Here is a 27,770-nt window from a genome sequence, read left to right as displayed (position 1 = left end):
TGAAATTTATGAGCTTACATGAGACAGCAGCTCACAAACTGGATTATAGAAGGAATATATACTTTCTCCTATGATTTACTTTTTAAACACTTGCTCAAAAAATGTAGTTTTATAAAGCAGTCTTTTTATATTTAACATATTTCCACTTATGATGTATCAGAACTTCAGTATATTTTAAGAACATTTATAAACAAATTTTAAGCTATCACTTACAGATACTGATTTGGATGTCTTTGGTCTTCCAAATGTTTTCCGAGATCATCATTTAGATCTGTCAAAAGAGGAGAAGGCAATGAGAACTATGACAAATTGAATGCCATGTTTGCCCAAATGTTCTGGAGTATGACTTTGGGCACAAACGGTAAATCACAAAAAGAAAAGATAAGAACTGCAAAAACAAAAGATTCATGATCCTTTACCCCCCTGTCCCCAGGATAAATACACACAGTCTCTGCCCTGGTTCACCAAAACCCAAGCTGGGAGTCAAGCCTTGTGCCCACTTAACCTTTAAAGTGTAAGTTTATCTTTACCAAAAAGCACACTAAGCTGTCCCATGTGGGTATACCAACATAGTGTGCTAATCTTTCCTTCCAGCTAGGGCTCCCTTTCAGTTTAAGGTTGTAGTGCAAAACCATATTTAAAAGAAGCCACCTTAAAATCTTCTCCAGACTATGGTGGCTCTGTCCTGAGTTACTGTAGGGACAGAGCAGCATCCCCTAGTGCCAGGGGAGGTATGCTATCCTGTTCTTTTGGGCCACACATGTGCAGTGTGTTCTCTCTCCTTTGACCAATGATGAGCTTAGCAGCTGTGACAAGAAAGAGTACATACTGTGCATGTGCAGCCAGAAAAAACAGTGCTCCCTCCTGTGTCCCTAGAAGGTGCTGGTCCCAATGGCTGCTCCATGGCTACAACTTGGGATGGAGCCATCACAGGCTGAAAAAGATGTTAAGATGTTTATTTAAATGTGGTTTTGGACTACATTCTTTAAACAGAAAGGAAGCACTGGCAGAAAGGTAGGTTTATCACACTATGCTTCTATACCCATATGGGAAAGCATAGTGTGTTGTTTGGTACAGGTGAACTTATACCTTAAACCATGTAAACCAAGTAAAAACTTGAAAGCTTTATTCAGCAGCTGTGGTGCAGTGCACTTACAGCAGCTGTACACCAAACAACAAGAAAAGAACAATTTGCTGCCGATTACCCATGTTTTGTAGCATGCTAATTTCACTCCCTTTACTCACAAGCAGTAAGATCAGGAAAAGATCTACTGCTGTTAACTAGGTAAACTGAACACTAGACTATGTTAGAACATGTAGGAACATGCAGAAGACAGCTGCCCCATGGGCCATATAGTAATGAAATATACTTTTGGATCACTAACAGCACTTTAAAGCCAAAGGTTCCCCTCCTCAAATCCCTTTCCCTCACCCCTTCAGTAGTTATTACAATAAAAAGTCGACAAACTATTTTACACTCTCCTAACTTCGCTGTTGCTCACATCCTTCTGAAATTCTAGATGCTTGGCTATTATTTCACTGACAGATTATGATATTTAGAGAAAGGTCAGATGTCCTTGTCTACATACTTGTTCTATGTTAGTAACCCAAAGTACTGAAGCCCAAGGGTTAGCCTAACAGTCAGGGAACCAGGATCTGCAAAAAAAAAAGAAATTCAGAAGTAGCAGCCTCCTGTAAACAGTTCCTTTATTGTATTAAAGCTCCACATTTTTTCTAAACCATCGACCAATAATTCTACTATCATTTCAGGTTAGGAAACATGGAATGAGGGCTCTTTTATGTGGCAGCACTTTCTAAAGATCAGACATTTTAAGTAGTCTGCTTCTGTGGTGACACCCTTATTGGTAAAATTGCCTCAGTAGTATTCTCAGAAAGGCCCATATTCATCATAATCCGCTTCCTAGGGGTATTTATCAATGATATCAGTGAATAATCAATAGTTATTACCCAAAGTGAGATTCAGTGGCATTTGTCCTGAATTCCACAGTCACATTCACCCTAATTACAATAGGAGGAATGTGCACCAGACAAATACAGCTGCTGGGGAACAGTCTCACATATACAGTATCAGTGAAGTATCAGATTTAGCCTATAGACTAATCTGTGGGCAAATACCTTTCCATGGCATTTCCTTAAAACGTGTTTCAGCACTAGGAAGGTTACATTTTATTTTTTTAACATTAATCTGGAGAGGCTGGTCAAATTCCATGAGACAAAATTGTGCTTTAAAAAGAAGTATGTTTTAACAAAAAAAAAAACAAATATACATACTCACCTAAATGGCTGCACCATCTATCTGATTGTTGCAGCTGTCCCCCCACCGACTCTACACTGAGAACTGAGCGATCAAGGATTGTTGATCACTCAGTTTTCGGTCTTCAGTGCGCAGAGAGCCAATGTCTGCTCACTGGAGCACTAGGCTGTGGAGGGGGCAAGATCGGCTGGCTCAGGCTCTCAGTGGCTTGCTGAGAGGCTGAGCCAGCTGCTGGTCAGGCATCTGGGCAGATCCCGATATTTTTGTTGGGATCCCCGCAGTCTTATGCCGCATACACACGGTCGAATTTTCCGACAGGAAATGTTCGATGGGAGCTTGTTGTCGGAAATTCCGACCGTGTGTAGGCTCCATCGGACATTTTCCGTCGGAATTTCCGACAATTTGAATCCGTTGTTGTAAATTCCGATCGTGTGTACACAATTCCGACGCAGAAGTTCCACGCATGCACGGAATCAAGCAGAAGAGCCGCACTGGCTATTGAACTTAGTTTTTCTCGGCTCGTCGTACATGTTATACGTCTCCGCGTTCTTGACGTTCGGAATTTCCGACAAGATTTGTGTGACGTGTGTATGCAAGACAAGTTTGAGCCAACATCCGTCAGAAAAAAAACATAGATTTTGTTGTCGGAATGTGCGATCGTGTGTACATTAGACAGGCTCTGTGACATCATGCCAAAGTGCACTGCTGCTGTGATCCAAAGGAGAAGTATATTTCTCCTTTACTGATGGCACGCCAGCTCCCAGGGCTAGAGCGCTCACCTGAAAATGGGTTCCTTCTTGTTTTCCAATCTGCTTAGCAAAAGCTAGCAGTGCTAACCATTGCCTTATATTCTGCATAACAGAGCACCCAAAGTAGCTTGATCACTGTCTAGGTTGCATACGTAGCAAACATTCTTTAGTCTCTAGAGTTGCCACCTCCTCATCATTAAGCTCCCATTTTTTCTGGTCCCAGCTCTGAGCTAGATTTTGATCCTGTCAAACTTAGTGGGGTAAAACCCAACAGCAAATCCATTGTGAAAGTTCTTGAAGAGGCAGTCAAAGAGTAGGGATATTTGGTAATTGGTGCATCGGTGAATAGGAATGGAGATATGGGAAGGCATCCTATCAGTCCAATTGCCAGTGATCAGCAGCTTTACAATGTGGTGAGGAACTACATTCAAAATGATCTGATCAGTTTAGGAGGACTGATGCCTTTCCTGAAATCTTTTCTACAAGAAATAGAGGTGAATAGTCCACCTGCCAGTTAATTGGTCATAGATACTTCTTTGAAGAATTTTCTTGTCATAAGAATAGTCACCGTCTGGGTATTCTGAATCTCAAGAATTGATGTTGATAGTAAATAACCAAATGTAGTCAAACTCATTAATGTTGAGGGCCAAGTTTTTGTTTTCTAATCAGTCCAAAACTGTTTTGCTATCCTTCCACAACAGTCCAGTAGAATAATATACATTCATAAGTTCTTGTTTTTACTCCTAAACAGGAACTTGACCAGTGCCTTATGACTCATGACCACTAAAAAACACAGCAGTGATCAAGAAAACCCTGGTTACAGAATCTATAATTCTAGGGTTATCTATTCTGCCATAGACTTACTGTGGTACCAGTGATAAATTAATATTGTATTTGAGGGCTCATCAACATAGATCTGCAGGCAGGCGTTCAAAAGCTAGATTTCAAACAGCTACTTTGATGACTACCCTGTGCACTTCAACAAGACTAGAAGACAAGTGGTCCAAAATCCTTTGAAAATAGTGTTAGTTTTATCAACCTAGAAGTAATGTCACTGTGATTTCAAGTGTGGGAAAAGTGTAAGTGTATATCAGGAGCTAAATACTGGGTCTTCCATCTAGTCAGAGTCAGAACAGGACAGGCAGGTGTCCTTCATTAATTTAAAACTTTTAGCAAGTTGATATACAAGTGAGTGGGTGAATGTATTAATGCACACTGTAATGGGAGGGACTAAGAATAAGATTTTTCACATCTTCTATCATTTATCACATCTCTTCTATTGACCAGGGCAAAAATTAGAGGGCCTAAAAAAGTGTGGTGAATTGGATGAATATTTTTGCCAGTAAGATTATTTATTGATATATTACACATAGTACAGGTCCAGTGTACTACTACAGTTACATACAACTACAGAATGCATTGAACAAACATGAAACAGGCACTGTAGTATCAAAAATGAGGAAATACAGTGAGATAGTTGCATAACTCCTGTCCATGTTCACAAAGGGCAACTGCAAGAGCATCCAAGAATAATGAAGTACAGTACAAGGGTGAGAGAGGAAGAGAAAAAAAAAGGGGGGGGGTGGAAACACAGGGAGGGGAAAAAAAAGGGGGAGGTTGAAGAAAGTGAAAGACAACACTCGGTAATATCCAATTGCCTAGATAAAGGAACTAAATCTATACTGGGTCGTAGCCTTAAAGGACCAGTGGTTGGCTAGGAATGGTTGTTATCAAACAGTGATTCCTTGGGCATCTATCCAAGTAGAAGAGTTTTTGTCAAATTTTCTTGGGCAGTTGCGACTAGTATAGGTAAATTTATAGAGCAAGAGAACCAATAGCTGCCTTTCACTCCACCATGGATGAATGTTTAAACACATTCTTGCTCAAAGTATATGCATTATGCAGACATCAAGCAAATATGTGAGAAAGAAAACATTCACGGCAAAGGAAAGTATTACTTATGTGACAAGACAATGACATTGGTGTGTTCCAGCCATTACATCTGCAGCAGCAACTTTTCTAGCAAATGTTTTTGGAATCATCTCCTGTCTCAGGTTTCCAGCACCCAGTCTGAACTTCTGTCCTGTTCTACTTGGCAGTCTGTCTAGCACATTTATAGCTTGTGCAGTGTATTTGTAATATTTTGTTTTGCTTTGCTTTGAACAGTTAAAACAAGGTGCTAAATCGGGACATAAATCCAGAAAATTCAAAATGCTGGAAGGGATAAGGGCCATTGCTAAACAAAAGCTTCTATACTTGTGCCAATGATGTGCCACCATATATTTCTGTGATATGGTGCTTTAATTAGACACACACACTGTATTTCTACAGGAATCACTTCAATGGAAAAAGGAAAGAAGCACATCATACTTCTTTGTAAACTACCAATTCTGACTAATGCTAATTCACCAGCAAATAAAATTTCATCTTAAATGGGGGTCAAATTATTAGCTCATACAAAAGCCTAAACATCTTATTTATAAAGACTGCAGTGAGTGAGACATGATACCTCATGGACAGTAGTGCTTGTTATTACCAATACCAAGTAACCTAGTTTCCATCTTTCACTCATCTCACTCCTGCAAACAAAGACCACAAGCAACCAGGCATAAACAACGCTGCTTTTACAAATGTATGACATATTTTTTTTAAAAGGTGTTACTAAACCCAGGACCCTGCATTCACTATATCTGGTCTCCCAAAGTACACAGAACATGGAAATGCAATAATTTTAGTAAATATAACCTGCTACATACCTTTTCTCATCAGCAGTATACTGTATAGCAGTCTTATGAGCACTGGGTAAAGCTTGTAAAGCTGGTTAAACCAGTTCAACCTTCCCCCTTTATCTGGACAGTGCTAATTAGCATGGTGCTCATCACATTCACCCCCCCCCCCCCCCCAAAAAAAAACCTCTTTAGATATACACAAAACTGAGCATGTGCAGAGTGCCTGCTAGGGCTCTGTTTTATCAGCAGATGGATTGGGGACAATAAAAAAAAGGGGGAGGATCAGAGAAGACAGGATCAAACAACTTTTTTACACAATTTAGAGGATTAACCCCTTAGGTTTCACATTGATAATAAGAAGCATGCTTTACTACATATACAGACTGATTGTACTGTTGTGGGATTAGTAAAACTTTAATGTCTCTAAATGCAGTTCTATATTAGCCTATGTGGCCATGCACATCAGGCATTTAGATTAGTATTTTAAGAGCAGCGTTTAGAGGTATAGAAAATGCATCAAAGCTGCATTCAGAGAGAAGCTTCTGAACAAAATGTATGTGTACACACGCTAAAATGCACACATATGAGTGTAAATATATTCCAATACATGGGGCCTATAAGCAATTGGTTTCTGTGGGTTATTGTACTTTTGTACATCCTTGTGGTATGTGGCACTGCCTCACTGAATATGCCTCTGTCTTTGTTCTTACACTTGTATAGAGATCTGTTATTATTAAAGTACTTTAAACAAAATGATTCTGTTTGGGGTTAAGAGTGCCTGGGGCAACCTGAGCATATAATTGTATTTACCTGTGCATTCCAATAGTAAAGTTTCTTCTGGGACTTACTTGTCCCAGTGCACATGCGTCTGTGTGAAGGAATCCCCAAATAAAGTGGAACTTTGGTTGGAAAATGAAGTCCTGCTAAATCATTTCAGGTTGGCCCCTTTTGCAAATGAGCTATGTAAAACATGAAAAAAAAAGTGCCTATACTGTTTTAAAAAATCCAGTAATACTCAGTAGTGTGCCCTGCACATGCTTAGATGCTCTCTATTTTTTGCCACTGTGCTGAAAATGTAGAGGCCGATCTGCTTGATATCCTAAAAATTTACTTCTGCTCAGGGGCTCGGGGCTTCAGCAAAATGGCAGCCTCCAACAAGAAGAAACAGGCACAATGCTGGAGGAAAATTACAGCACATATTAATTTTGATAACATAATTATTATTGTGTAATGTATGTTCCTTGCTAAAGAACATTATTTTTTATCAAGTTGTTATGGGTAGGGTTCCACTTCAAGTGACAGATATATATGCTATACCATATAGCTGCCTTTCACAACCTTTTTATCCCAGAGGAACTCTTGAAATAATCTTCAGGTCTTGGAGCAGAAGTGTAATGTCTCAAAGTATATATCTAATGGTGAAGCTGAATGCTTTACTCAGTTCTTCATAGGAGGAGCAGCTGACAACGTTTTCATTTTTATAATTGCTTCTTGCTAAAAAATTTGGAGTGCAGCAGATTATCCAGCATGAACTATTCATATACTGGATGTAAAATGACGCATCAATGCTCTCTAGAGTTTTTCTTTTAACTTATAAGTAACAGACCAAGAAAGAACAGCAGAGGCAGCTGTTGACATTTAACTGAGGTACACATCAGACTTGCTAGCACATGACTACGGGTTAATAGATATAAACTTCAAAACACAAGAGAAACCAATAGGACTGAAAAGAAACTGTTTTATCAGGCAACGCTTCTTTCACATGAGCGTTCCAATCCTCATCCGTCTGTTTTATCAAGTAAGGTCCCTTTCACATGAACGTTCCGATCTCCATCAGTCTGTTTTATCAAGTAAGGCCCTTTTCACATGAACGGTCCGATCCCCATCCATCTGTTTTATCAAGTAAGGCCCCTTTCACACGAACGTTCTGATCCCCATTGGTCAGTTTTATCAAGTAAGGCCCCTTTCACACGAGCGTCCTGATCCCCCATCTGTCTGTATTATCAAGTAAGGCCCCTTTCACACAAGCGTTCCGATCCCCATCCGTCTGTTTTATCAAGTATGGTCATAAACATAAACGTTCTGATCCCAATCCATTTGTTTTATCAAGTAAGGCCCCTTTCACATGAACGTTCTGATCTACATCTGTCTGTTTTATCAAGTAAGGCCTCTTTCACACGAACGTTCTGATCTGCATCCGTCTGTTTTATCAAGTAAGGCCCCTTTCACACGAATGCTCCAATCCCCATCAGTCAATTTTATCAAGTAAGATCCCTTTCACATGAACGTTCCGATCCCCATCGGTCAGTTTTATCAAGTAAGGCCCCTTTCACATGAACGTTCCGATCCCCATCCGTCTGTTTTATCAAGTAAGGCCCCTTTCGCATTAACATTTTGATCCCCATCGGTCAGTTTTATCAAGTAAGGTCAATTTCACATGAACTTTCTGATCCCCATCGGTCAGTTTTATCAAGTAAGGTTCCTTTCACATGAACATTCCAATCCCCATCGGTCAGTTTTATCAAGTAAGGTCCCTTTCACATGTACGTTCTGATCCTCATCGGTCAGTTTTATCAAGTAAGGTCCCTTTCACATGAATATTCTGATCCCCATCGGTCAGTTTTATCAAGTAAGGTCCCATTCACATAAACTTTATGATCTCCATCGGTCAGTTTTATCAAGTAAGGCCCTTTTCACACAAACGTTCTGATCCCCAAAGGTCAGTTTTATCTAGTAAGGCCCCTTTCACACCTTTCACACGAACGTTCCGAACCCATCGGTCAGTTTTATCAAGTAAGGTCCCTTTCACAAGAACGTTCCGATCCCCATCGGTCAGTTTTATCAAGTAAGGTCCCTTTCACATGAATGTTCCGAGCCCCATAGGTCAGTTTTTTAAAAGTAAGGCCCCTTTCACACGAGCGTCCTGATCCCCCATCTGTCTGTTTTATCAAGTAAGGCCCCTTTCACACAAGCATTCCGATCTACATCCGTCTGTTTTATCAAGTAAGGTCCCTTTCACATGAACGTTCTGATCCCCATCCATCTGTTTTATCAAGTAAGGCCCCTTTCACATGAACGTTCCGATCTACATCCGTCTGTTTTATCAAGTAAGGCCCCTTTCACATGAACGTTCCGATCCCCATCCGTCTGTTTTATCAAGTAAGGCCCCTTTTGCATGAACATTTCGATCCCCATCGGTCAGTTTTATCAAGTAAGGTCCCTTTCACATGAACTTTCTGATCACTATCAGTCAGTTTTATCAAGTAAGGCCCCTTTCACTCGAACGTTACGATCCCCATCCATCTGTTTTATCAAGTAAGGCCCCTTTCACATGAACATTCTGATCCCCATCAGTCAGTTTTATCAAGTAAGGTCCATTTCACATGAACTTTCTGATCCCCATCGGTCAGTTTTATCAAGTAAGGTCCTTTTCACACAAACGTTACAATCCCCATCCCTCTGTTTTATCAAGTAAGGCCCCTTTCACATGAGCCTTACAATCCCAATCCGCCTGTTTTTAGCAAATCAGATTGGATGTAGGCGGGCGTACACTGACATGTCCGTTTACTCCACCAATCCATAGAAGAGAATGAAGGTTCTGATCTGATTCACCTGTCCATTTTTCAGACAGACCTGCTCAAAACTTTCATTTTCCTCTATGGTATGGCGGTGTAAACAGACATGTGTCCATTTACACCTGCCTATATCCAATCCGATCCACTAAAAATAGACGGCTGGGGATCAGGTCTTGGAGTACTTCTGCTAAAAACAATTAATTGAGGGTCAGTGGGAAAATGCCCCTCACATTGGTGGCCAGTGGAAAGAATGTCCTTTTTTTTTTTTTAAACTGTAGATTTTTATTTTTTTCAAGAGATTGATAAAACAAGAAAACAGGGAAATGGAACACACAGTTGTAAATGCATGAATTATACATATACATGTATATACATAGGACAGTACATATGATCAGTGTTAGAAGAACAAATCTTTAGGGCTGAAGCTCTAATGATGGTCAGAATGCCACCCTTACAGGCAGCTAAAAAAGATTATTGGTGTCACACTGCTAGATTTGCCAAGTGGTATTTGCCCTGGCACTTTGCAGGCATAGTCAAATAGAAGGTTATTCAGCCACAGCTTAAGGAACCCCTAGCAACCAACTTCTGAAGGAACCCTAAGGTTCTACAGAACCCTAATTGGGAATGGTTGCAATATAGGGAACAAAGCCCATTGGAAAACAGTCCATTAAAAAATCTTAAATATGCAATGTCTCAAAATATACATCTAATGGTGAAGCTGAATGCTTTACTCAATTCTGCATAGGAGGAGCAGCTGACAACGTTTTCATTTTTATAATTGCTTCTTGCTAAAAAAAATTGGAGTGCAGCAGATTATCCAGCATGAACTGGTAAGGCCCCTTTCACATGAACGTTCTGATCCCCATCCGTCTGTTTTATCAAGTAAGGTCCCTTTCACACGAACATTCTGATCCCCATCCGTCTGTTTTACCAAGTAAGGCCCCTTTCACTTGATGAGTTAGCTGTTTTGACAGAACAGCGGCAGCATATATACTACGGTACACGACAAGTTGGCTGTTTTGACAGAACACCGGGTAAGGAGGAAAAAAGTTGTTTCCACTCATTATATGGTTTACCATAGTGTATACACTTACACTGGGACAAGCCAATCATCTGGGAGAAAGCAGGAACACGGATCTTTGCATTCCCCCAGTCAAAGCAGCACCCCCCCCCCAACAGTTAGAAAGCACTCCCAGGGACACATTTAACCCTTTGATCGCCCCTGATGTTAACTCCTTCCCTGCCAGTGTCATTAGTACAGTAACAGTGCATATTTCTTAGCACTGATCACTGTATTAGTGTCACTGGTCCCCAAAAGTGTCAAAAGTGTCAGTTAGGTGTCCAATTTGTCCTTCCCAATATCGCAGTCCCACTATAAGTCGCTGATCACCGCCATTACTAGTAAAAAATAAAAAATAAATAAATAGAAATATGCCATAGTTTGTAGATGTTGTACCTTTTGTGCAAACCAATCAATATACATGTATTGGGATTTTTTTTACCAAAAATATGTACAGAATACATATTAACCTAAATTGATGAAGAAATTAGATTTTTTTTTATTGGGTATGTTTTATAGCACAAAGTAAAAAAAATATATATATATATATATATATATATATATATATTTTTTTTTTTTTCAAAATTGACAGTCTTTTTTGTTTAAAAAAAAAAACCTGCAGAGGTGATCAAGTACCACCAAAAGAAAGCTCTATTTGTGTGGGGAAAAGGACATACATTTTATCTGGGTACAGCGTTGCACGCCCGCGAAATTGTCAGTTACAGTAACGCAGTGCCATATCGTAAAAATGGCCTGATATGGCAAGATATGGAGAAGAACATTCATAAACAATATGGTTGTGCTCCTCCAATGATAGACAGTGCTGCCCATGAAATGCTGCATCATTACTACATTTTCTGCTGTGATCTATTGACTGTTGGATGAACAAGAGCTTTTGAACATCACAGGTGCATGGTGTACACAAGCATTCAAATTATTATTATTATTATTATTATTATTATTATTACAGCATTTATATAGTGCCAACAGTTTGAACAGTACTTTTCAAATTATTGTTAGAAAGTACAGTTTTAATACAAGAAGGTCAGGGGGCCATATTCACGGGGGTTTTACAATCTGAAGGGAAATCCCAATCTATCTGACATATCCTTTCAGATTAGGGCTGCAACTAACAAATCATTTCATAATCGATTAGTTGGCCGATTGTGGTGTATAATTTAGTTAATATGTAAAGTTTTAAAAAAGGAAATTTATTCTTAAATATCTCTATGCAGTGGTAAATATAAATAACCAACTATATAGTTAGAGAGCAAAATCTCTAATCCACTCTGAGAATAACAGACAGAAGAGATATGCTGTATATACTATTAGAGGAGATATACTGTATATACTATTAGAGGAGATATACCGTATATACTATTAGAGGAGATATACCGTATATACTATTAGAGAAGATATACCGTATATACTATTAGAGGAGATATACTGTATATACTATTAGAGGTTGAATCTGGTAAATATCAGACTCAGAGATCTTTTTTAAAGAAAAAAGACTGTTAAAGACTGTTTTGCAGATTTCCAAACAGAACTAACTAATAACTAATATATTATATGCTGGCCATACAAAAACAATGTCTTCCTTCAAAAAAAAAGTAATTTTAAGAATGTTCGTTTGATTTTCGAATCGTTAGTGGGGTCAAATCGACGTTCGTTTTCAACCACAGTGACGGGAAAATTTAGAAAACTTCTCGGTCAAAGGAATTTTCAGACAGTGTATGTTGTTTTCATTCAGAAATTACATTTATTTTAAAACAGAATGTTAAAAGCAAGTGAAAATTTCAAACAACATTCTTTCATTCAGCGAATGTACAAGGATTTTTCATATGAATATTCTCATCTGAAAATTGATCCATGTGGCCAGCATAAGGCTCGGTACACACCTATGCAGTTTGCTTTTGATCTGTTTCTACACTGCTTTTTGCTGTGCATTAAGTACAGTATAAAGTGCCCCAATAGAAAGGTAAAGAAAACTTCTGCCTTTAGAACCACTCACTTCCTGTCCGGGACTACATGTCCCATGAGGCATTGCTCCTCATACATTCACAAGTTCTCAGGCACTTACTGACAAGTATGGAAGATGTACTGAGCTGTATGTGTGCTGCACTGTATTTCCTGATATGTAAACAAAGAATGCATTCCGTATGCAGGCCAATTAATCAGCTAACCGATTAATCGATTATGAAAATAGCAGTCGATTAATTTCATAATCGATTAGTTGTCGATTAATCGATTAGTTGTTTCAGCCCTATTTCAGATACTTATAATTTTTAATATAATTTCCCTAAAATTGCAAATGTATGTAGTAGATGAGTAAATGAAACTTCTTACAGCTGTAAACTTGTCATTGTTCCTGCACTTTTGTCTTTGAGCTACAATGCTGGGGCTCCGTAACATGGTTGTTCTGGGTTGGGTAATTTTTTACAATGCCCTTAAACATTTATTAGATAACTTTAATAGCATTTAAAGGAAGAGAAGTTGACACGTGCTTATTTATTCTAAGAACTATACAGAACAGAATTATTATATGTGACATCCTCCTATTGTTCTAGCCCACATACTGTATGTCTTGCTCTGACAGCATGGTCCAGGAAATCCTGTATAATTCTATTGTAAATTTTAGCAATATGATTAATGTTCTGTCGTTGGTTTTAAAAATATGCACATTCATTTGTGCATAAATAGGGAAAAAAACAAATAAACAAGCCACATAGCGTAGACCAGTAAACATCTGATGTCCATACATCTACAATGGCTCAGCTACAACACAGTTTGAAATTGTTACTTGCCACTTATATTTAAGGCTAAACAGTTTTAAATATAGACTGCTAAACAGCCAAATCCACTGTTGAAATACATATGGTTGCCAGTGTTGCCAACCTCCCACAGCATTTTTTACACACAAAACATGTAAAACTTACTGGCGGAGCACATTTTTTTACTGACAACCTCCAAAAATTACAAACTTCTATTAAAGAACTAAGACAACTGGTATTTAAACAGTATAAACACAATATGGAAACGCTGACAATACCCCTAAATAGTAGTATGCCTGGTTTACACTTAAAAAGTCCACACAGCATGACAAATTATCAGCCCCTGATATTTATTGACAGTTGTAAAAAAAATCACTGATTTTTACAAACTGTCAGTAAATTTACTGGCGTTTGGCAACCATGATGGTTGCACTGGTTTACCTGTCTTGTATAAATCGCAGCATATTCAATTAATGTATTTATCTTTGCACGATATATGTGACATATTCAACGCTAGCAGCTTTTGGATAGTTTATTGATCTTTCACGATACATGTGACAAGCTTAATACCATTATTGGTCTTTGGGTTATTTAAACCACTTTAAGCATCTAGACAGTGGTGGCTCACAGGATTTCTTTCTATTTTTGTATAAATCTGTCATTTTCTGCTGCCAGTCTTGTGGTTCAGGGACCACTACTTGACAGCAGAGCAGGGTCTGAGACCTCAGTTTGCAACATATAGCAGGACCTGAACACACGTCCAGCTAAACCATAGGGCAGTGATGGAGAACCTTGGCACCCCAGATGTTTTGGAACTACATTTCCCATGATGCTCATCTACACTGCATAGTACATGAGCATCATGGGAAACGTAGTTCCAAAACATCTGGGGTGCCAAGGTTCACCATCACTGCCCTAGGGCATCGATGGAGAAGCAGAATAGTGAGAAGGTCATCCCTCTGCTCCTGTCAGCATGTGCACAGTGGAAAGCCTTTATTGGTTCCTAGTGCTTGGCCTCCCTATCTAAGTTCTCCTGCACAAAGGATTACAGGTGACAAATTTTGATACTCAGGGTCGGTTCACACTACAACGACTTGGGATCCGACTTGTAAGCCCTCAAGTCGCCCCAAGTCGCTTTACTTAGAGATTTGCATTATAGTCAATGAGAGCGTCTTAATTTACACTACTGAAGTCGCTCCGACTTCAGAAAAGGTTCCTGTACTACTTCAATCCGACTTCTAGACGACCTGTACCCATAGAATTCAATGGAAGTCGCCTCCAAGTCGGATGTCCATCTATATTGAAGCGACTTTACAGGAAAAGAAATTAGTTTACCCAGGCAAACCCCTCCCTCCCAGAGAGCTGATTATTCTGTGATTGGCCACAGCCAAAGTCGCCTATCCTGGAGGCGACTTGAAGTCGCGTTGTAAGTTGCTTAAAGTCGCGCTGAAGTCGCGTTGAAGTCGCCTTGCAAAGTCGCGCTGAAGTCGTGTTGCCCCTGTGTGAATCGAGGCTTACAGTAGGTACATTTAAATTAAATTTAAATAAACCCAAAACTTCAATCATTCTTTAGTTTGAGTATGTCTGCCTGCAGGTCATCTCATTTCTGACAATCTCCTCAGTTGAATTACCGTAGTTGTAATGCAAACTAATAGTCAGTCATAGGTTTACAGTCCTAACATCTGTCATCTGGACAATATTCTGCAGATTTGCTGGCATTTCTTGGAAGAGTTTGCAGCAGCACGTGCGATACAAACACATACGTACAGGGAAGAATATAAAAGTATAAAAGTATAGTAGTTTACTGTACTGTATATAACACTAAAGCAATAGTAAACCGTTCTTAAAGGGAAAAAAAGGGTGATTGTGCTGCTTTACCTGTGTGCATAATGCTAGCAGAGAGGATCTCATTGGGTGGCAGGCTTCAGCTGTCAAAGTAGTGACAATGACAACCAGCACAGGACTTCCAGCTACTCCGTCCTGCTCTCTAGGACAGCTCAGTGCAGTCAGTGGAAGCAATAGTTTTTTTTTCAGTTTTGTATCTCCTATTTATTGCGTTCTCCTCCTCCTCCTCCTCCACCCTGCTTTACCTCCTTTCCCTGGCTGACATCAGTCCAGTCTGAACCGGTTCCTATGAGCACAGAGTGTGGCAGATAATGAGATTGGGGAGGGGGTGCTGCCAACGCAGTGACAACCCAGGAGCTTTGCCTGGTGCTGGAAGGGAGCTCACTGGATGCTACCTGGGTCTAATAGTCACCGGTGACATAGTACCAGCAGCTGCACAGACCAGAGATTAGCTGCATCCTGCTTGTTAAATGTCAGTCAGTCCATGCTGCTGTGGGCTTGTTATTACATTAGTTGTAGTATTATTACAGTTTGCGCAGTGCTTTACAAAACAAAAGAACCCAGTACAGTTAGGGCTGGTTCACGTGCGCAGTGCGTTCTTGGTGTGGCACGTTATTTATGCATGATTTGCACGCATTTTTAGCGACACTACCATTGAACTCTATTAAAACGTGTTTTGATGAAAGCACATCAAGAATGCAGCATGCAAAACATATGTTCTATTAGAGTTCAATGTTAACGTGGCTAAAAACGGGTGTAAAATACACATAAAAAAGTGCCACACCAATAGAGATGGGCCAAACACCCCCCCATGTTCGATTTGCAGCAGAACTTCCGAACAGGGGAAAAGTTCTAACCCGAATGGCGAACCCCACTGAAGTCTATGGTAGCCGAACAGGAAAAATCAAAAGTGCCCATTTTGAAGGCTTATGTGCAAGTAATTGGCCATAAAAGGGGTATGGGGGACATGTATCAATGCAAACAAAAAAAAGTTTTTTAGAAATGGCAGTGATTTTAACCGCTTGTGGACCAGCCGCCGCAGGTTAGCTCCGCTGCACGAAATCACGTTATTATACATGTTCTCGCAAAGGTCCGGGTAGCAGGTGCGCACGCCCGCCGCAAGCTCCCTGAGTCCGACCGCGGGTCCCGTGGATTCTATGTCCGCGGGGATACCCGCAATCATCTCACGGAGAGGAAGAAAGAGGAAATGCTGATGTAAACAAGCATTTCCCCGTTCTGCCTAGTGACACTGACACTGATCACCGCTCCCTGTGATCGGGAGTGGTGATCAGTGTCGTGTCACACAGAGCCCCTCCCCCCCACAGTTAGAACACATCCCTAGGACACACTTATCCCCTACACGGCCCTCTCCTGGTTAACCTCTTCACTGCCAGTCACATTTACACAGTAATCAGTGCAGTTTTAATCGCACTGATCGCTGTATAAATGTGAATGGTCCCAAAATAGCACCAAAAGTGTGTGATTTGTCCGGCATAATGTCACAGTCACGATAAAAATCGCTGATCGCCGCCATTACTAGTAAAAGAAAAATATTAATAAAAATGCCATAAAACTATCCCCTATTTTGTAGACGCTATAACTTTTGCGCAAACCAATCAATAAACGCTTATTGCGATTTTTTTTTACCAAAAATATGTAGAAGAATACGCATCGGCCTAAACTGAGGAAAAAAATGTTTTTTTTATATTTTTTGGGGGGATATTTATTATAGCAAAAATATTGCTTTTTTTTTCAAAATTGTTGCTCTTTTTTTGTTTATGGCGCAAAAAATAAAAACCGCAAAGGTGATCAAATAACACCAAAAGAAAGCTCTATTTGTGGGGAAAAAAGGACGTCAATTTTGCTTGGGAGCCACGTCGCACAACCACGCAATTGGCAGTTAAATCGACGCTGTACCGAATCGCAAAAAGTGCTCTGGTCTTTGGCCAGCCAAATGGTCTGGGGCTGAAGTGGTTAATGATGCTTAACCACTTACGGACCGACGCACACCGATATACGTCCTAACTTTAAAGAGAAATATCGTTGTTATGGCAGCAGCTAGCTGCCATAACCCCAGTATCCTCTTCTTCCTCCGGCAGTCCGTTTTCCGATAGTGGTCTCTGCGGCAGATTCACCGTGAGATCACTTTATCGGCGGCGGGAGAGGCCCCTCCTTCTCGCCACGCTCCGGTGCCCTCCGCTGCTTACTGGAGCCGTCGGCAGCGGTGGAGGCAATCGGATGTTGCTCCTTCCTTGGTATGGATACGAGTTAGGGGAAGATGGCCCCCACCCGTCTCCATACCATTGCTAGGCGGAAGCAACGTCAAAATGTCACTTCTGCCCATAGCTCTTAAAGGGCCATTTTTTTACATTTATTTTTTTAATGACAATTTTATTTATTTTTTTTTTTTATTGCATTTTAGTGTAAATATGAGATCTGAGGTCTTTTTGACCCCAGATCTCATATTTAAGAGGTCCTGTCATGCTTTTTTCTATTACAAGGGATGCTTACATTCCTTGTAATAAGAATAAAAGTGACAGATTTTTTTTTTTAATAACAGTGTAAAAATAAAAAATAAAAGGTAAAATAAATAATAAAAAATAATCTTTTTTTAACCGTGCCCTGTTCCACCGAGCTTGCATGCAGAAGCGAACGCATACGTGAGTAGCGCCCGCATATGAAAACAGTGTTCAAACCACACATGTGAGGTGTCACAGCAATCGGTAGAGCAAGAGCAATAATTCTAGCCCTAGACCTCCTCTGTAACTCAAAACATGCAACCTGCAGAATTTTTTAAACATCACCTATGGAGATTTTTAAGGGTAAAAGTTTGTCACCATTCCACGAGCGGGCGTAATTTTGAAGCGTGACATGCTGGGTATCAATTTACTCGGCATAACATCATCTCTCACAATATAAAAAAAATTGGGCTAACTTTACTGGTGTCTTATTTTTTAATTCAAAAAAGTGTATTTTTTCCAAAAAAAGTGCGCTTGTAAGACCGCTGCACAAATACAGTGTGACAGAAAGTATTGCAATGACCGCCATTTTATTCTCTAGGGTGTTAGAAAAAAAATGTATAATGTTTGGGGGTTCTAAGTAATCTTCTAGCAAAAAAAAATAACAAATCTCAAAAAGAGGCTCGGTCCTTAAGTGGTTAAAGTGCAACAATAAAAATGAAAAATTCCTTTAAATATAGTGCCTGGGGGGTCCCCTTAGTCTGCCTGTAAAAATGTCCCATCTGTACCAAGCATAGGACATGCTGCAGCAAAAATGAAATTTCTAAGGAAAGAAAAACAAGTCAAATCATATTTAAATTGACTCACGGTTGCAATTGCCCGCACCTGGCTCTTGAAAAAAAAAGAAAGAAAAAAACTGCAAAATCAATACCAGACCCTCTTCCGAGCACACAGACTGGCAGGTCAAGAAAGGGGGGGTGAGCGAGCGCCCCCCTCCTGAACCATACCAGGCCACATGCCCTCAACATGAAGGGGGTGCTATGGGGCCTAAAGCACCTTGTCCCCAAGTTGATGGGGACAAGGGTCTCTTTCCCACAACCCTGGGCTTTGGTTGTAGGGGTCTGAGGGCAGGGGGCTTATCAGAATCTGGAAGCCCCCTTTAACAAGGTCGCCCCCAGATCCCAGCCCCCCTATGTGACTGAGTATGGGGTACTATGTACCCCTACCCATTCACCAAAAAAGTCATAAAAAAACACAGACAGTTTATGACAATTCCTTTATTAAAAAATAAAAAACAGTGTCCCTCATTGTAAATCCATTGTCAATCATACCACCCTCTGCTCCTGAAAAAGAACAAATGCTCCGTCTTCATTAACGGCCAACTGCCAAATGCCTCCTCCGCCCTTTGACAGTTTTTACATAGGTAAGGGCGAGGCCACATGGCAATGTCACCTGGTGGCTCTGTGACATCACAGATCGGTCCATGCTTCTTTTTCAGGAGCGGAGGGTGGTGTGATTGACAATGGATTTACATCGGGGGACACTGTTTTTTTATTTCTTAATAAAGGAATTGTCAAAAACTGTCTCTGTTTTTTTATTACTTTTTGACACTTTTTTGGTGAATGGGTAGGGGTACCATATTCATTCACATGGGGGCTCCCTTGTTAAAGGGGACTTTCAGATTCCGATAAGCCTCCCGCCCGCAGACCCCCAGAACCACAGCCCAGGGTGGTGGGCAAGAGATTGGCAATTTTTTTTTTTCATTCAGCTGTCATCAGGGAAGCCCATTGACAGCTGATGACTCATTGGTTTTTAAGAATGCTGCGGCCGGCTTCCCAGCCCCAGTCCTTAACGACCAGCTTTTACTGTGCCCTAAGTGGGCAAAGCTTTGCAGCGCGGAGTGCATTGCAGGGTGTTCGGCGGGGCAAACACCCCCCAATTACCCTGCAAATTCGGGTGTTCCCCGAATGGGGCGAACAGGCAATGTTCAGCCCGAACTCATGCTCGGGTCGAACCATTTGCCCAACACTACAACAAGCCACAAAAGCACCACACACCTACTCTGGCCCTTGATGCTTAAAGTGGTTCTACAGGCAGAACTTTTTTTAACTTAATGCATTCTATGTGCACCTTCTGTGTGCAGCAGCCCACCCTCAGCCCCCTTAATACTTACCGAAGCCCCATCTTGTTTCAGCAATGTTGCATGAGAGACTCAGCTGTCCGGGACCCCTGATCGGCTGAGACACAGCAGTAGGCACTGTTGGTTCTTGCTGCTGCCAATTAAAGTCAGTGAGCCAAAGGGGAGAGAGAGGAGGCAGGGCCGAGCAGCAGCTCTGTGTCTGAATGGGCTCAGGTGCCCCCAGAGCAAGCTGCTTGCTGTGGGGGTTGCTCGGCAGGAGGGAGGGGCTAGGAGCATGGGCGAGAGACACGAGAAGAGGAGGATCTGGGCTGCTCTGTGCAAAACCACTGCACAGAGTAGGTACAGTGTCTTGAAAAAGTATTCATACCTCTTGAAATTTTCCACATTTTGTCATGTTACAACCAAAAGCATACATGTATTTTATTGGGATTTTATGTGATAGACCAACACAAAGTGGCACATAATTGTGCAGTCTAAGAAAAATGATAAATGTTTTTTTTTTTTTTTTTTTTTTTTTACAAATAAATATGTGAAAAGTGTGGCGTGCATTTCTATTCAGCCCCCCCCCCCAGTCAATACTTTGTAAAACCTCCTTTCGCTGCAATCACAGCTGCAAGTCTTTTTGGGTATGTCTCTACCAGCCTTGCACATCTACAGAGTGAATTTTTTGACCATTCTTCTTTGCAAAATAGCTCAAGCTCTGTCAGATTGAGTGTCTGCGAACAGCAATTTTCAAGTCTTGCCACAGATTTTCAATTGGATCTAGATCTGGACTTTGACTGGGTCATTCTAACACATGAATATGCTTTGATCTAAACCAGGGGTCTCAAACTCAAATTACCTGAGGGCCACATAACAAGTTTTCATATCCCATGGGGGCTGCATGCAAACTGTCAAACTTCACAAACAACAACAAACTATATACAGTTGTAGTTACTGCTTGCTACCAGTCATTGCTTACTGCCAGATGCTTGACAGTGCTTGCTCTGTGTTAGATGAGCCAAGTTTGCTTTAAGTTAGCAGTTGAGACCCTAACAACAGTCTAAAGATGGGCATCAGTTATCCTAGACCTGGTTCTAGATTTATTAAAGCTCATAGTGGAGAATCATTTTTCACACAGGTATGTACTTCCAAATAAGCACATGACACGTTTGAATTGTTTGGACAGCTCTGGAAAAGTAGCTGGTAACTCTCTCAAAAACTGAGCTATCATTTCTGTGTTTCCCTGTGCATCTCTGAACTTGGCTTTGCGGTCAGTGTTGCATTGCGGTGCAGATCTAAAAGGTTCCATTTGCAGCACATTTGGAGCACTGTTCACATCAAAGGAAAATGGGTCTGCAAACATCTGGAAAGTTGCATTGTGGATAGTGAAGTCAGAAAAATCGCTGATCAAATTCCTGTTGAAGGTTCTCCATGGCAGCGACATATTTATTGATACAAAGCACAGAAAGATCATCTCTCTTTTCTTCAAATACAGATTGGAATGTTGGAAAATGGCTGAGGTTTTTTTTGGGTGAACTGTGTTTTCCATAATTGCAGCTTTAAGTTGAATGCTTTCACATTGTCAAAAGCCACAGTGACAAATTGGTTTGGGCCCTGCAAATTTAGATTCAGTTTGTTCAGCACCTGTATCGTATCAACCAGAAATGCTAAGTCCATGATCCACTTGGGATCATCAAGTTCAGGAACATCCATGAGGCAAAAAGGAAGTTCTGGACAGCTGCACTCCGGAATATAGCCTTTATTTGTAAAAAGTCCAAAAGATACAAGCCACAGCAAAAAATGGGATAGTCATAGCTATGACTAAGTACTATTAAGTGTAAAACGCCTCAGCTCGTTTGTCCCATTTTTTGCTGTAGCTTGCATCTGTTGGACTTTTTACAAATAAAGGCTATATTCCGGAGTGCAGCTGTCCAGAACTTCCTTTTTGCCTCATGTTGCTATGTGCTTAGCCGCCACCTGGTGTTCCAGTTCCGAGGAGAGTCCTATATCCACATTTCCACCTGGAGCGGTGATCCCTTTTCCTTCAGGAACATCCAGTCTTCCATCCATCAGAAATGTCTTGATTTCCTGCCTTAGTTCAAAAACCTCTTCAAGACATTGCCTCTGTTAAACCAGCATACCTCTGTAAAGTACAGGACATCACCATAAGCTGCGCCAATTTCCTCCAAAAAAGCATGAAATTGGTGGTGCTGTGAGCTCCTTGACCTGATGTAATTAGTACATTTCACCACAACTGGCATAACATCGTCAACTTTCAAACGTTTGCTGCAAAGTGCCTGTTGATGAATAATGCAGTGCAAAGCAAAAGCGGGATCTGCATTCTCTTCTTCCAGTTTTCTTTGTATCGGCGCCACTAGGCCATTTCTTTTCCCAGTCATTGATGGGGCACCATCTGTGGTTATTCTAACTAATTTATCCCAAGGCAGGGCAGCACAATCAATTACATCACAGAGATGCTGAAATATGTTGCTGCCTGTAGTCTGTCCATGCATTGGAACTAAACTGAGCAACTCTTCAGTCACTTCAAACTGGTCATTAATTCCTCTGACAAATACAACAAGCTGAGCAGTGTCATTTATGTCAGTGCTCTCATCAAGAGCCAGCGAATAGAAACAGAACTTTGTACCTTTATCGCACAATTGATCATATATGTCATCTGACAACTCACTGATCCTCTCTTCCACTGTATTTGCTGATAGGCTGATGTTTCTGAACAGACTTGCCTTCTCAGGACAAAGGATATCGAGGACCTTTACCATGCAATATTTAAGAAACTACCCTATAGTAAATGTCTTTCCAGCTTTTGCAACTTGCTCACACAGCACATAGCTAGCTTCAATGCTGCATCACATTTTTTTCACGCTTAAAGAGATTTTGCTGTATGGACAGTGCTTTCTGAAGTTGGCCAATGTGTTCCTCCTTTTCTTTTCCCTCATACTTTGCATAATGGTCAGCATGTTTGGTTTTAAAATGCCGCTTAAGGTTATAATCTTTAAGAACAGCAACCTTTTTCATTGCAGATCAGGCAAGTAGCCATCTTATTAAACTCCACAAAAAAATAATCACTTGTCCACCTCTCTTGAAATTTCCTCTGCTCGGCATCAACTTTTCTTTTAGATTTAACGAACATTATGGTGTATTACAAGGTCAGAGAAGACTGTCCACTTCCAGATGTAATTTGCACTTTGTGCAATACAAGTTAGGGATATAATTAAGACCCCTTTCACACTGGGGCGCTTTGCAAAAATAGCGCCTGCAAAGCATCCTGAAAGAGACGCTCCTGTCTCTCCAATGTGAAAGCCCCGAGGGCTTTCACACTGGAGCGGTGCGCTGGCAAGACGCTAAAAAACTTTTTGCGATTCGGCACTGCGTTGCTTTAACTGACAATTGCGCAGTCGTGTGACGTTGCACCCAAACAAAATTGACGTCCTTTTTTCCCACAAATAGAGCTTTCTTTTGGTGGTATTTGATCGCCTCTTCGGTTTTTATTTTTTGCGCTAAAAACAAAAAAAGATCGACAATTTTGAAAAAAAACGCAATATTTTTTACTCTTTGCTATAATAAATATCCCTCAAAAATATATAAAAAAAACCTGTTTTTTTACTCATTTTAGGCCGATACGTATTCTTCTACATAATTTTGGTTAAAAAAAAATCGCAATGAGCATATATTGATTGGTTTGCGCAAAAGTTATAGTGTCTACAAAATAGGGGATAGTTTTATGGCTTTTTTATTTTTTTTTTTACTAGTAATGGCGGCGATCTGTGATTTTTATCGGGACTGCGACATTATGGCGGACACGTTGGACAATTTTGACACATTTTTGGGACCATTGGCATTTTTACAGCGATCAATGCTATTAAATTGCATTTATTACTGTGAAAATGTCACTGGCAGTGAAGGGGTTAATACTAGGGGGCGATCAAGGGGTTAACTGTGTTTCCCAGTGTGTGTTCTAACTGTGGGGGGAGGGGACTGACTATAGGAGATGACAGATCGTGGTTCCTAGCTATTACTCACAATCTGCCTCTCCTCTCCTACTCACAGAACAGGTATTTGTGTGTTTACACACACGTCCCTGTTATGCCTCACCTGCGCGCGACCAATAGGGGGCAGTGAAGGGGTTAAGTGTGTCCTAGTACGTGTTCTAACTGAAGGGGGGAGGGGACCATGCAGGGGGGATGACAGATCGTCTGTATGAACAGACGATCTGTCTGTTCTCCCCTCAGAGAATTGGAAACTGTGTGTTTACACACACAGATCCCGGTTTCTGGTGTGCCCCGAGTGATTGCGGGAGCCCGGCGGTGATTGCGACCGCCGGGCGCTCGCATCGGCTTCAGGGGCGAGCAGGGGGCACTCTCCCTAGTGGCCGTCTATGGTATCAACGTACCATGACGGCGATTCGCGCAGCCGAGCCATGTTGCCGCAGTATAACTGTGGCGGCTGGTCGGCATGCGGTTAAACCCAGCAATGGTGTCAGTAAACGCATTATTAAACCCAGCACTGGTGTCAGCAGACGCACTATTAAACCCCAGCACTGGTGTCAGCAAATGCATTATTAACCCAGCACTGGTGTCAGCAGACGCATTATTAAACCCAGCACTGGTGTCAGCAAACGCATTATTAAACCCAGCACTGGTGTCAGCAAACGCATTATTAAACCCAGCACTGGTGTCAGCAGACGCATTATTAAACCCAGCACCGGTGTCAGCGGACGCACTATTAACCCAGCACTGGTGTCAGCGGACGCATTATTAAACACAGCACTGGTGTCAGCGGACACACTATTAACCCAGCATCGGTGTCAGCAGACGCACTATTAACCCAGCACTGGTGTCAGCGGACGCACTATTAACCCAGCACTGGTGTCAGCGGACGCACTATTAACCCAGCACTAGTGTCAGCGGACGCACTATTAACCCAGCAGTGGTGTCAGCGGATGCACTATTAACCCAGCACTGATGTCAGTGGACGCACTATTAACCCCCAGAATTACCCCCCGCACTGCACAAATAGCCCCCACACTGCACAAATACCCCCCACACTGCACAAATAGCCCCCCACACTCCATAAATACCCTCACACTCCATGAATACCCCCACACTGCACAAATAGCCCCCCCACACTCCATAAATACCCCCCCACACTCCACAAATACCCCCACACAAATTTCAACCCCAGTCACCCCACTAAAGACTTTGCTCAGCCTCAGTGTGATGGCTCACTCACCTCTCCTCCTGGCAGTCAGCAGGTGGCCTGATCTTCTGCCTCCCGAGTCCACTCCTCCCATCAGCTCCTGGCTTCAGCACAGGCCTAGTGGCACGACACCCCAAGAATGACACAATCTTCCACCCTGAGGTGATAGCAGGACCCTGGATCCGGGGCTCTGATCAATCATCAGTGCCTAGGTGGTCAGGGTAATGGGCAGATCCTCCCTCCGCTCTGTTCTCCCTCTGTGCTGTGACTGTTTCCAGCTGGGCTGCAGCAGCTTGCAGCGGAGAGGATACAGGAGATGGAGAGATAAAGCTCTTCGGCGCCTCCCCCTCTGCGGTGCCTGGGTGCGGTGCGCACGTGCCCAGGATCGGCCCTGCCTGCGGGCCATTTGTAACCGTTCCGCAGGCCGCAAATGGCCTGCAGGCTGGTACTTTGAGACCCCTGATCTAAACCATTCCATTGAAACTATGGCTGTATGTTTAGGGTTGTTGTTCTGCTGGAAGGTGAACCTCCACCCCAGTCTCAAGTCTTTTGCAGGCTCTAACAGGTTTTCTTCTAAGATTGCCCTGTATTTGGCTCCATCCATCTTCCCATTAACTCTGACCAGCTTCCCTGTCCTGGCTAAAGAAAAGCATCCCCACAACATGATACTGCCACCACCATGTTTCAGGGTGATGTGCAGTGTTAGTTTTCCACCACACATAGCGTTTTGCTTTTAGGCCGAAACGTTCAGTTTTGGTCTCATCTGACCAGAGCACCTTTTTGCACAAATTTGCTGTGTCCCCCACATGGCTTCTCACAAACTGCAAACTGGACTTCTTATGTCTTTCTTTCAACAATGATTTTCTTCTTGCAACTCTTCCATAAAGGCCAGGATTGTAGAGCGCACGACTAATAGTTGTCCTGTGGACAGATTCTCCCACCTGAGCTGTGGATCTCTGCAGCTCCTCCAGAGTTACCATGGGCCTCTTGGCTGCTTCTCTGATTAATGCTCTCCTTACCCAGCCTGTCAGTTTAGGTGGACAGCCATGTCTCAGTAGGTTTGCATTTGTGCCATACTCGTTCATTTTTGATTGAACAGTGCCCCGTGAGATTTTTTTTTTTATAACCTAACTCTGCTTTAAACTTCTCCACAAGTTTATCCCTGACCTGTTTGGTGTGTTCCTTGGTCTTCATAATGCTGTTTGTTCACTAAGGTTCTCTAACAAAACTCAGAGGGCTTCACATAACAGCTGTATTTATACTGAGATTAAATTACACACAGGTGGACTCTATTTACTAATTAGGGGCCTTCTGAAGGCAATTGGTTCCACTAGATTTTAGTTAGGGGTATCAGAATAAAGGGGGCTGAATACAAATGCACGTCACACTTTTCACATATTTATTTGGAAAAAATTTGGAAAAACCAGTTATCATTTTCCTTCCACTTCACTATTATGTGCCACTTTGTGTTGGTCTATCACATAAAATCCCAATAATATAAAATATATTTACATTTTGGTAATGTGACAAAATGTGGAAAATTTCAAAGGGTATGAATACTTTTTCAAGGCACTGTAAGTATAACATGTTTGCTATTTTTAATCACTTCCCAACCAGCCACCGAAGTTATACGGCGGCAGGTTGGCTCTCCTGAGTAAAGCGTCATAGCTGTATGTCGGATTCGCTTCAGAACCGGACATGTCACCGCTGATATCCACTGCCCCAAAGGGGTGAATGGAGCATCCGATCAGGTCCGTCTGAAAAACTGACAGGCAGACCTGATCAGAAAGTGTGTGAAAGAGGCCTTACTGAAAATGTAAAAGTGATAGTGTAGCTTTGTCTAAGGTTGTATTTACATATTTTGTGGTTTCTAAAATCCAAACAATTTATGAACCTATTCAGTTATGTATGGCATGAAGGTCAGAAGTGGTAGTAAACTCTAATTTTTATTTTGTACCTACATGTACCATATTTTTCGCTCCATAAGACGCACCTAGGTTTTAGAGGAGGAAAACAAGAAAAAAAATATTCTGAACCAAATGGTGTACTAAAATATTTACCAGTGCCCATGAAATGCAGCATGACCAATTCCCATTAAATGCAGCCCTACCAGTGCCAAATAAATGCAGCCTGACCTGTGCCATGAAATGCAGCCTGACCTGTGCCATGAAATGCAGCCTGACCTGTGCCATGAAATGCAGCCTGACCTGTGCCATGAAATGCGGCCTGACCTGTGCCATGAAATGCAGCCTGACCTGTGCCATGAAATGCGGCCTGACCTGTGCCATGAAATGTGGAATGACCTGTGCCATGAAATGTGGAATGACCTGTGCCATGAAATGTGGAATGACCTGTGCCATGAAATGCGGAATGACCTGTGCCATGAAATGTGGAATGACCTGTGCCATGAAATGTGGAATGACCTGTGCCATGAAATGTGGAATGACCTGTGCCATGAAATGCGGAATGACCTGTGCCATGAAATGCAGCCTGACCTGTGCCATGAAATGCAGCCTGACCTGTGCCATGAAATGTGGAATGACCTGTGCCATGAAATGCGGAATGACCTGTGCCATGAAATGCAGCCTGACCTGTGCCACCCCCACCTCTCACAGACTGACATTCCTTATGCATCCGCCTGTCACTCAGAAGACAGAGCAGCCCGAGCGTCCATACTCCATTCGGCTGCTCGGGCTGTTCTGTCTTCTGCGAGTGACAGGCGCAGCGGGAGATCGTGGGAGACGGACGCGCCACCACAGGCCTGGTATTGTAACATGGCAGCGGTGGCAGTGACGAGGTGGGGGTCAGCGGGTGACTGTTCAGTATACGCTCCATAAGACGCAGAGACATTCTCCCCCATTTTTTTCTGGGAAAAAAGTGTGTCTTATGGAGCGAAAGATACGGTAAGTCTTTGATAAGGCTTACCTTTCGGTATAGTGAATATCTCCTAAATGTGCATTGTTTA

At 41.8% G+C, this 27,770-nt stretch overlaps 1 protein-coding gene across 1 annotated transcript in view; it reads right to left on the bottom strand.

Annotated features, from left to right (window-relative positions):
• SLC16A9 (solute carrier family 16 member 9) overlaps positions 1–15,276 on the bottom strand; it is a gene marked incomplete in the record, with an annotated part of 79,130 nt that extends 63,854 nt beyond the window's left edge. The window contains 3 exon segments of the mRNA XM_073596306.1: positions 214–271; positions 1,590–1,656; positions 15,041–15,276.
• Positions 15,277–27,770: the final 12,494 nt, after the last annotated feature.

This window comes from Aquarana catesbeiana, linkage group LG08 (genome assembly GCF_042186555.1).
Source record: "Aquarana catesbeiana isolate 2022-GZ linkage group LG08, ASM4218655v1, whole genome shotgun sequence".
Lineage (NCBI taxonomy): Eukaryota > Metazoa > Chordata > Amphibia > Anura > Ranidae > Aquarana > Aquarana catesbeiana.
This window is presented reverse-complemented; position numbering and strand designations above follow the sequence as displayed.